This window comes from Orycteropus afer, unplaced genomic scaffold (genome assembly GCF_000298275.1).
Source record: "Orycteropus afer afer isolate SDZICR_OR568_19922 unplaced genomic scaffold, OryAfe1.0 scaffold00266, whole genome shotgun sequence".
In the NCBI taxonomy this organism is placed as follows: Eukaryota; Metazoa; Chordata; class Mammalia; order Tubulidentata; family Orycteropodidae; genus Orycteropus; species Orycteropus afer.
In genome coordinates this window covers 1,244,118-1,250,209 of record NW_006921853.1, presented here as the reverse complement: position 1 = coordinate 1,250,209, position 6,092 = coordinate 1,244,118, and positions in this window count along the sequence as shown.

Sequence of the window (6,092 nt, the reverse complement as noted above, 5' to 3'; positions counted from 1 at the left end):
AGGAGTGGCTGGTGGGTTTGAACTGCCAGCCTTCTGGTGAGCAGTCAAGTGCTTTAGCCACTATGCTATCAGAGCTCCCGATTCCATCATTACATAACTCCAAATTCACATCACAACATAACTTCCAAACCACTGAGAATCATGGCCCAGTCAAGATGACGCATGTTTTGAGGGAAGGGGGTGGACACAATTCAATCGACAACTATGATTCAGAAATTCCCCAGACTTCTGGAAGTTTGTAACACACATTTGCACGTAAAGGCTCTGGTAAGTTCTGCAATAAAGAATTTTTTTTTCTTCATTGAACCCAATGATTCCCAAATTTGTTCATACCTTCCTTTCTCTCCCTTCCCCCAGGGGAGGGAACAAAAACCAATTAAATTCCTGCAGGGCTTACAATTCCTTGAAATACACTTTGGAAATTCTGACCTTACTATTCAGCTTTACCAGTTGCCAAATGTCACTAAGTCAGCTGTGACCCCTGGTGACCCCTGAGTGTCAGAACAGAACCTTGCTCCACAGGCTTTAAATGGCTGATTTTTCAGAAGTGGCAGAGCACCAAGCCTTTCTTCCAGGGTATCTGGGTGGACTTGAACCTCTCACCTTCTGGTTAGGAGCCAAGCACATTAACCGCTTGCACCACTTTGATCAGCAACTCTGATCAGCTGTACTGAGCTCGTTACATAAATTATAGGGTATCAATGCAATGAAGTATTAGATAATCACTAAAAATGCTGCTGCTGAGTGTGTAGGCCTGATTGCATCAAGAGCCCCAGGTCTTCACCCCTGTCTCTATCTATGTGACCTTGCAATGCCTCCATCACCACCCCAGCCCTTGGACTCTAGACTCAACCATGTGACTTGCTTTGGCCAACAAGATATTAGCAACGATAATGCAAGCAGAGGTCTGAGAACATCTTTCTTCTACTTTCGCTTGAGCTTTTGCACCTTGACCAGCACCTGGAGACCATGCTCAAGCTAGTCTGTTGGAGGAGGATGATAAATGGAGTACAATGAAGGCACCACCATAGTCCCATCTGAGGCTCCAGGTGGCCAACATCTGGTCATGGGAGTGAGCTGAAGCAACATAGGCAAAGCTCCAAAGCTGGCCTGCAGCTGAGCTCAGATGCATTCGTTAAGCCCAGCCAAGATCAGCCAAGCCCAGGCCAGCTGGGCCTGCAAACTCGTGAGCTATGTCGACATCTGGTGTCACATGCCACCAAGGTGTTGTGGCTGTTTGTTGCACTGTTATTTTTGTCCCCTTCAATCATTACCCTCACCACCAACACTGATTCCTAATTCCATAATTATGACTGCTGTTCTGTAGTTTATATAAATGGAATCACATACCTGCTGTGTTAATATTAGACACCCAACAATTAGAAGCCACCACCACACAAAAGGAAAACACACTTTTAATTCCAAAAAAAACCACAAGACCCAACAATAACTTCACTTATTATCTTTCTTTTCCTATTTTTACATAAAAATAGGAAGCTATGTATATATTTTATTTACCAAAAGAACAGCACCTTCTACATACTGAAACTTTGCAAAGAGGAGCTGAAGCATCGCAAAGATTGTGGGCAATGTTTTGATCTGTTGTACTTAGGATCGCTATGAGTTGGAGCAGACCCGACAGCACCTAACAATAACATCATTACTCTATTTCCACGCCACTCTATTTAAATCCAAAGCAGCAAAGTGCAATAGCATTCCATTGTATGTTGACCACATACAAGGGATATTTACGTCCTATTTATTATTCTTGTTATTATTTTACTAGGGCTCTTCCTTGGAAAACCATCTCTACCTATTTCTGAGATTTTCTTAAGTTTAATAAGCTAAGAAGTGTGGAGCCCTCAAAACAGTAAGGGGACAGAGAACAGTCTCAAGGAAACCATTTGTGCCACCCACTAACCTTACAATAAGGAAACTTAGCCGATCCCACCTCACCTAAGCGATCAAAGTTAACATCACCAAGAATGAAACAAAGCAGCACTGTGAGCTCTCTGGAATGATGCTCTGAGAAGAACAGAGCCTCACTTTTCCGGTGTTCTTGCCAAAAACATACCACTCATGTGGAAACGTCAGAGAAGCCTAAACGGAAGAGCAGGCTATGAAGGAACTGACCTGTACTTTTCCAAATGCCCTGGGCACAAAAGACAGGAAAATGTGGGGGCTGTTCCTTTTCTAACTGTTTACCATCCCAAGAGCCAGGGCTTTGTCCTGTTCACTGCTGAGTCTCTAGGACCTACAGTGGGGCCTGGCACCTGACTGTTGAACAAACATACTTTGGACACAGTGTGGGGCCCCTGAAGGGCCTGACGCAGGGCTCAGCCTGGCCAGAAGGCTCTTCCAGGGGAAACCTCCTTATCCACCTTCACTTCCTTGGCTGAATGCCACTGTGAGGATAAGAGAGAAACAACAGTGAGGCAGGTCCATGATGCCAGCTTCCTCTGTAAAGTCCTAGTACTTTTCACTCCCAAAAGTCCACAGATGTCCACAGCATCCTGTGGCAGGGAGGCAAAGGTGTCACCTTAGCGCCAATTTTGAAAAAACCAAAACAGAGAGGCCAAGATACCTGCCCAGGTCCACACAGCACAAAGACTTTTGTGGTAAAGTCTTTCAATGGGTGGTGTCAAGTACCCCTGTTAGGGTGGATTAAAACGTCACACCAGCTGCCAATCAAGATTATCATTGATCTGCTGTGGAAGTCGAGCACACAAGCACGCAAACATACACACACACACATACCACCAGCCAGCGTCACAGGGAGGTGCAGAGTCTGAATTTGAGAGGAAAGTATGGCACAGACAGTGAAAGAAGAGGTCTCCCTCAATATCACAGGGGATGAAGGACAAATGTGCAGATGAGCCAAGGAATTAAGAATAACTGACAGATGATCAAGGTCAGTTACATGGCAGGAGGACGCAGTTTCAACTTCACATACTGAATCAACAAGGGGGACTGCATGGTTTTGAAATCAGGAAGGGAGTGTGTCAGGGTTGTATCCTTTCACCATACTTATTCAATCTGCACGCTGAGCAAATAAACTGACAAGCTGGACTATATGGAGAAGAACATGGCATCGGGATTGGAGGAAGACTCATTAACAACCTGTGATATGCAGATGACACAACCTTGCTTGCTGTAAGTGAAGAGGACATGATGAAGATCAAAGACTATAGTCTGCAGTATGGATTACACCTCAACATAAAGAACATGAAAATCCTTACAACTGGACCACTAAGCAACATCATGATAAATGGAGAAAAGATTGAAGTTGTCAAGGATCTCATTTCACTTCGATCCACAATGGACACCATGGAAGCAGCAGTCAAGAAATCAAATGTCATACTGCACTGGGCAAATCTGCTGCAAAAGACCTCTTGGAGCAGACTCAACCGCACCTAACAGTAACATCACTACTCTATTTCCATGCCACTCTATTTAAATCCAAAGCAGCAAAGTGTAATAGCATTCCATTGCATGTTGATTACATACAATGGACATTTACCGCTTATTTATTATTCTTGTTATTATTTTACTAGGGCTCTTCCTTGGAAGAGTGTTAAAGAGCAAAAATGTCACTTTGAAGATAAGGTATACCTGACCTAAGCCATGGTATTTTCAATCACCTCATACGCATGTGAAAGCTGGACAATGAATAAGGAAGATCAAAGAAGAACTGATGCCTTTGAATTATGGTGTTGGCGAAAAATACTCAAAATACCATGGCCTGCCAGAAGAACAAATAAATCTGTCCTGGAAGAAGTGCAGCAGGAATGCTCCTTGGAAGTGAGAATGGCCAGACTCTGTCTCACCTACTTTGGTCATGTTGTCAGAAGGGACCCCCACTCCCTGGAGAGGGATGTCATGCTTGGTAAAGAGGAGGGTCAGTGAGGAAGGGGAAGGCCCTCAATGAAACACGCTGACACAGTGGCTGCAACAATGGGCTCAACACAGCAAAGATTCTGAGGATGCTGCAGGACCAGCCAGTTGCACAGGGGCCACTGTGAGTTGGAGCTGAGACAGCGGCACCCAGCAACAACACACTGTATCAAGGGATTCCTCAGGGCCCTCAGGGGTTGCCTACCTTGCTCAACTGCCTACCTGGACAGGTTGCCTTGCAAATACCCGATCTCTGACATTCTGCTGTCCACTTTCTGCTTGCATTCTGCTTAGATTCCTCCTTGGACTGGGTGCTGACTGCCAGGTCACGGTGGAGCCGAGCCTCACTATCAGAAAGTTTCCTTATGCTGAGCTCAGATCTGACCCTGCGCGTCAAGCCTTTGTGCTGTTCCTGGCACCTGGCTAAATGCTCTAGGGAAAAAAAAACGACAACATACCTCACTGTTGTCGAGTTGATTTAGACTCATAGCGACCCTTCCTTGGGTTTCTGAGGTGGTATCACTACAGGAGTAGACAGCCCAATGTTCCTTCTGAGGAGTGGCTGGTGGGCTTGAATCGCCAGCCTTCTGGTTAGCAGTCAAATGCCTTAGGCACTATGCCACCAGAGCTCCCAAGGCATTTGACTGCTAACCAGAAGGCTGGAGCTTCAAACCCACCAGCCACTCCTCGGAAGGAAGTTTGGGCAATCTACTTCTGTAGTGATACTGCCTCAGAAACCCAAGGAGGTGTCTCTATGAGTTGGATCCTATGGCAATGAGTTTGGGGGTTTTTTAGGGGAAAATAAACCCCAGATTCAAACACGTTCAATAGACAGACTTTTATTAAGCAGTAGGACAAAGACAAAACATTCAGGATGAGGGAAACCATCAGCATGTGCCCAGTGCAGAAAGCTGAATGAATGGAGCCCGCTGAGTCACAGCCACGGGGCTAATTACACAGGACTGAAAACAAAGGGAATCATCACAACATCAGGGTTGGTGGCAGATCCATCCATCACCGCTGCAGACGGGACTACAGCAGGGAAAGGCCCGGGACTGGGATACGTACACAACTGAGGATCAGTAAAGGGCTACAGGGTTGGTTTGGGGGCTTGACCACCTGGCTAGGTGGTGGTCCAGACATGACTCATGACCACGCGGCCTGAATCACAGCCACAAGGAGATTAAATGAGATAAGGGTACACTCAGGCAAGTCCCCTAGTTCTCTGTGTGAGCATAATCCGTTTTCAACCACACTCTTCCTAAGGCCAAGCTATCCTGCCCGGTTTGTCCTGGAGCACGTCTATGCATGGCCATAGTGCTGAAGCTGAGAAAGAACTCAAATGGCGTCTGAAACTTACGTCAAACCTCCAAATGGACTTGGGGCTCCCACTGTAGACCACAGCCCTCCTCAAACCAAGGGCTTTAGAAGTTAAGCTCCAATACACTATCTCTGTATCTGTGACACTCAGAGCTTTATGCGTGCCAGCTACTACTATGTCCCCAGCTTCTGGCAGCGTCTGACACAGACGTAGCATGGAATGAATAAATGAATAAAATTCAACAATAACAAATCCAATCATTTATTTTTAAACATGTACTTTGTACTATGTACTATGTATTAAAAAAAAAAAAAAAAACACAAGCATAGCCCTTGAGGTCAGTTCGATTTATGGCAACCCCTGTGTCACAGAGAGCGCTCCAGAGGGTTTTCTCAGCTGTAATCTTTATGGGGGAGCTCTCGTGGCATAGTGCCGAAGCCATCTGGCTGCTAACCAGAAGGGTGGGGGTTCAAAGAGACCAGCCATTTCTCAGAAAGAAGATTGGGTACCACAGAGGCACCGCCTAGGGAATCCAAAGCGGGGTTGCTACAAGTCTAATGGACTCAACGGCAGTGAGTTTGGTTTTTTTGGGAATCTTTATGGAAGCAGATCAGCAAGCTTTTCTTTTGTGGTGCCGCTGGGTGCGTTCAAACCACCAACCGTTAGGGTCCTAGTTGAGTGCGAACTATTTGCACAGTGCTTATTGGGTGGCAGGCACTGTTCTTGATCAATTATGCAACTATGAGGTAGGTGCCATTAAAATCCACATTTCATACATAAGGAGTGAGGCCAAGAGAGGTTAGAACCAGGATTTGAACCCCAGCAGTCTTGCTCTAAAGTGTTTAAACCACTGTGCTCTGCTGCTCCTTGAAATGCA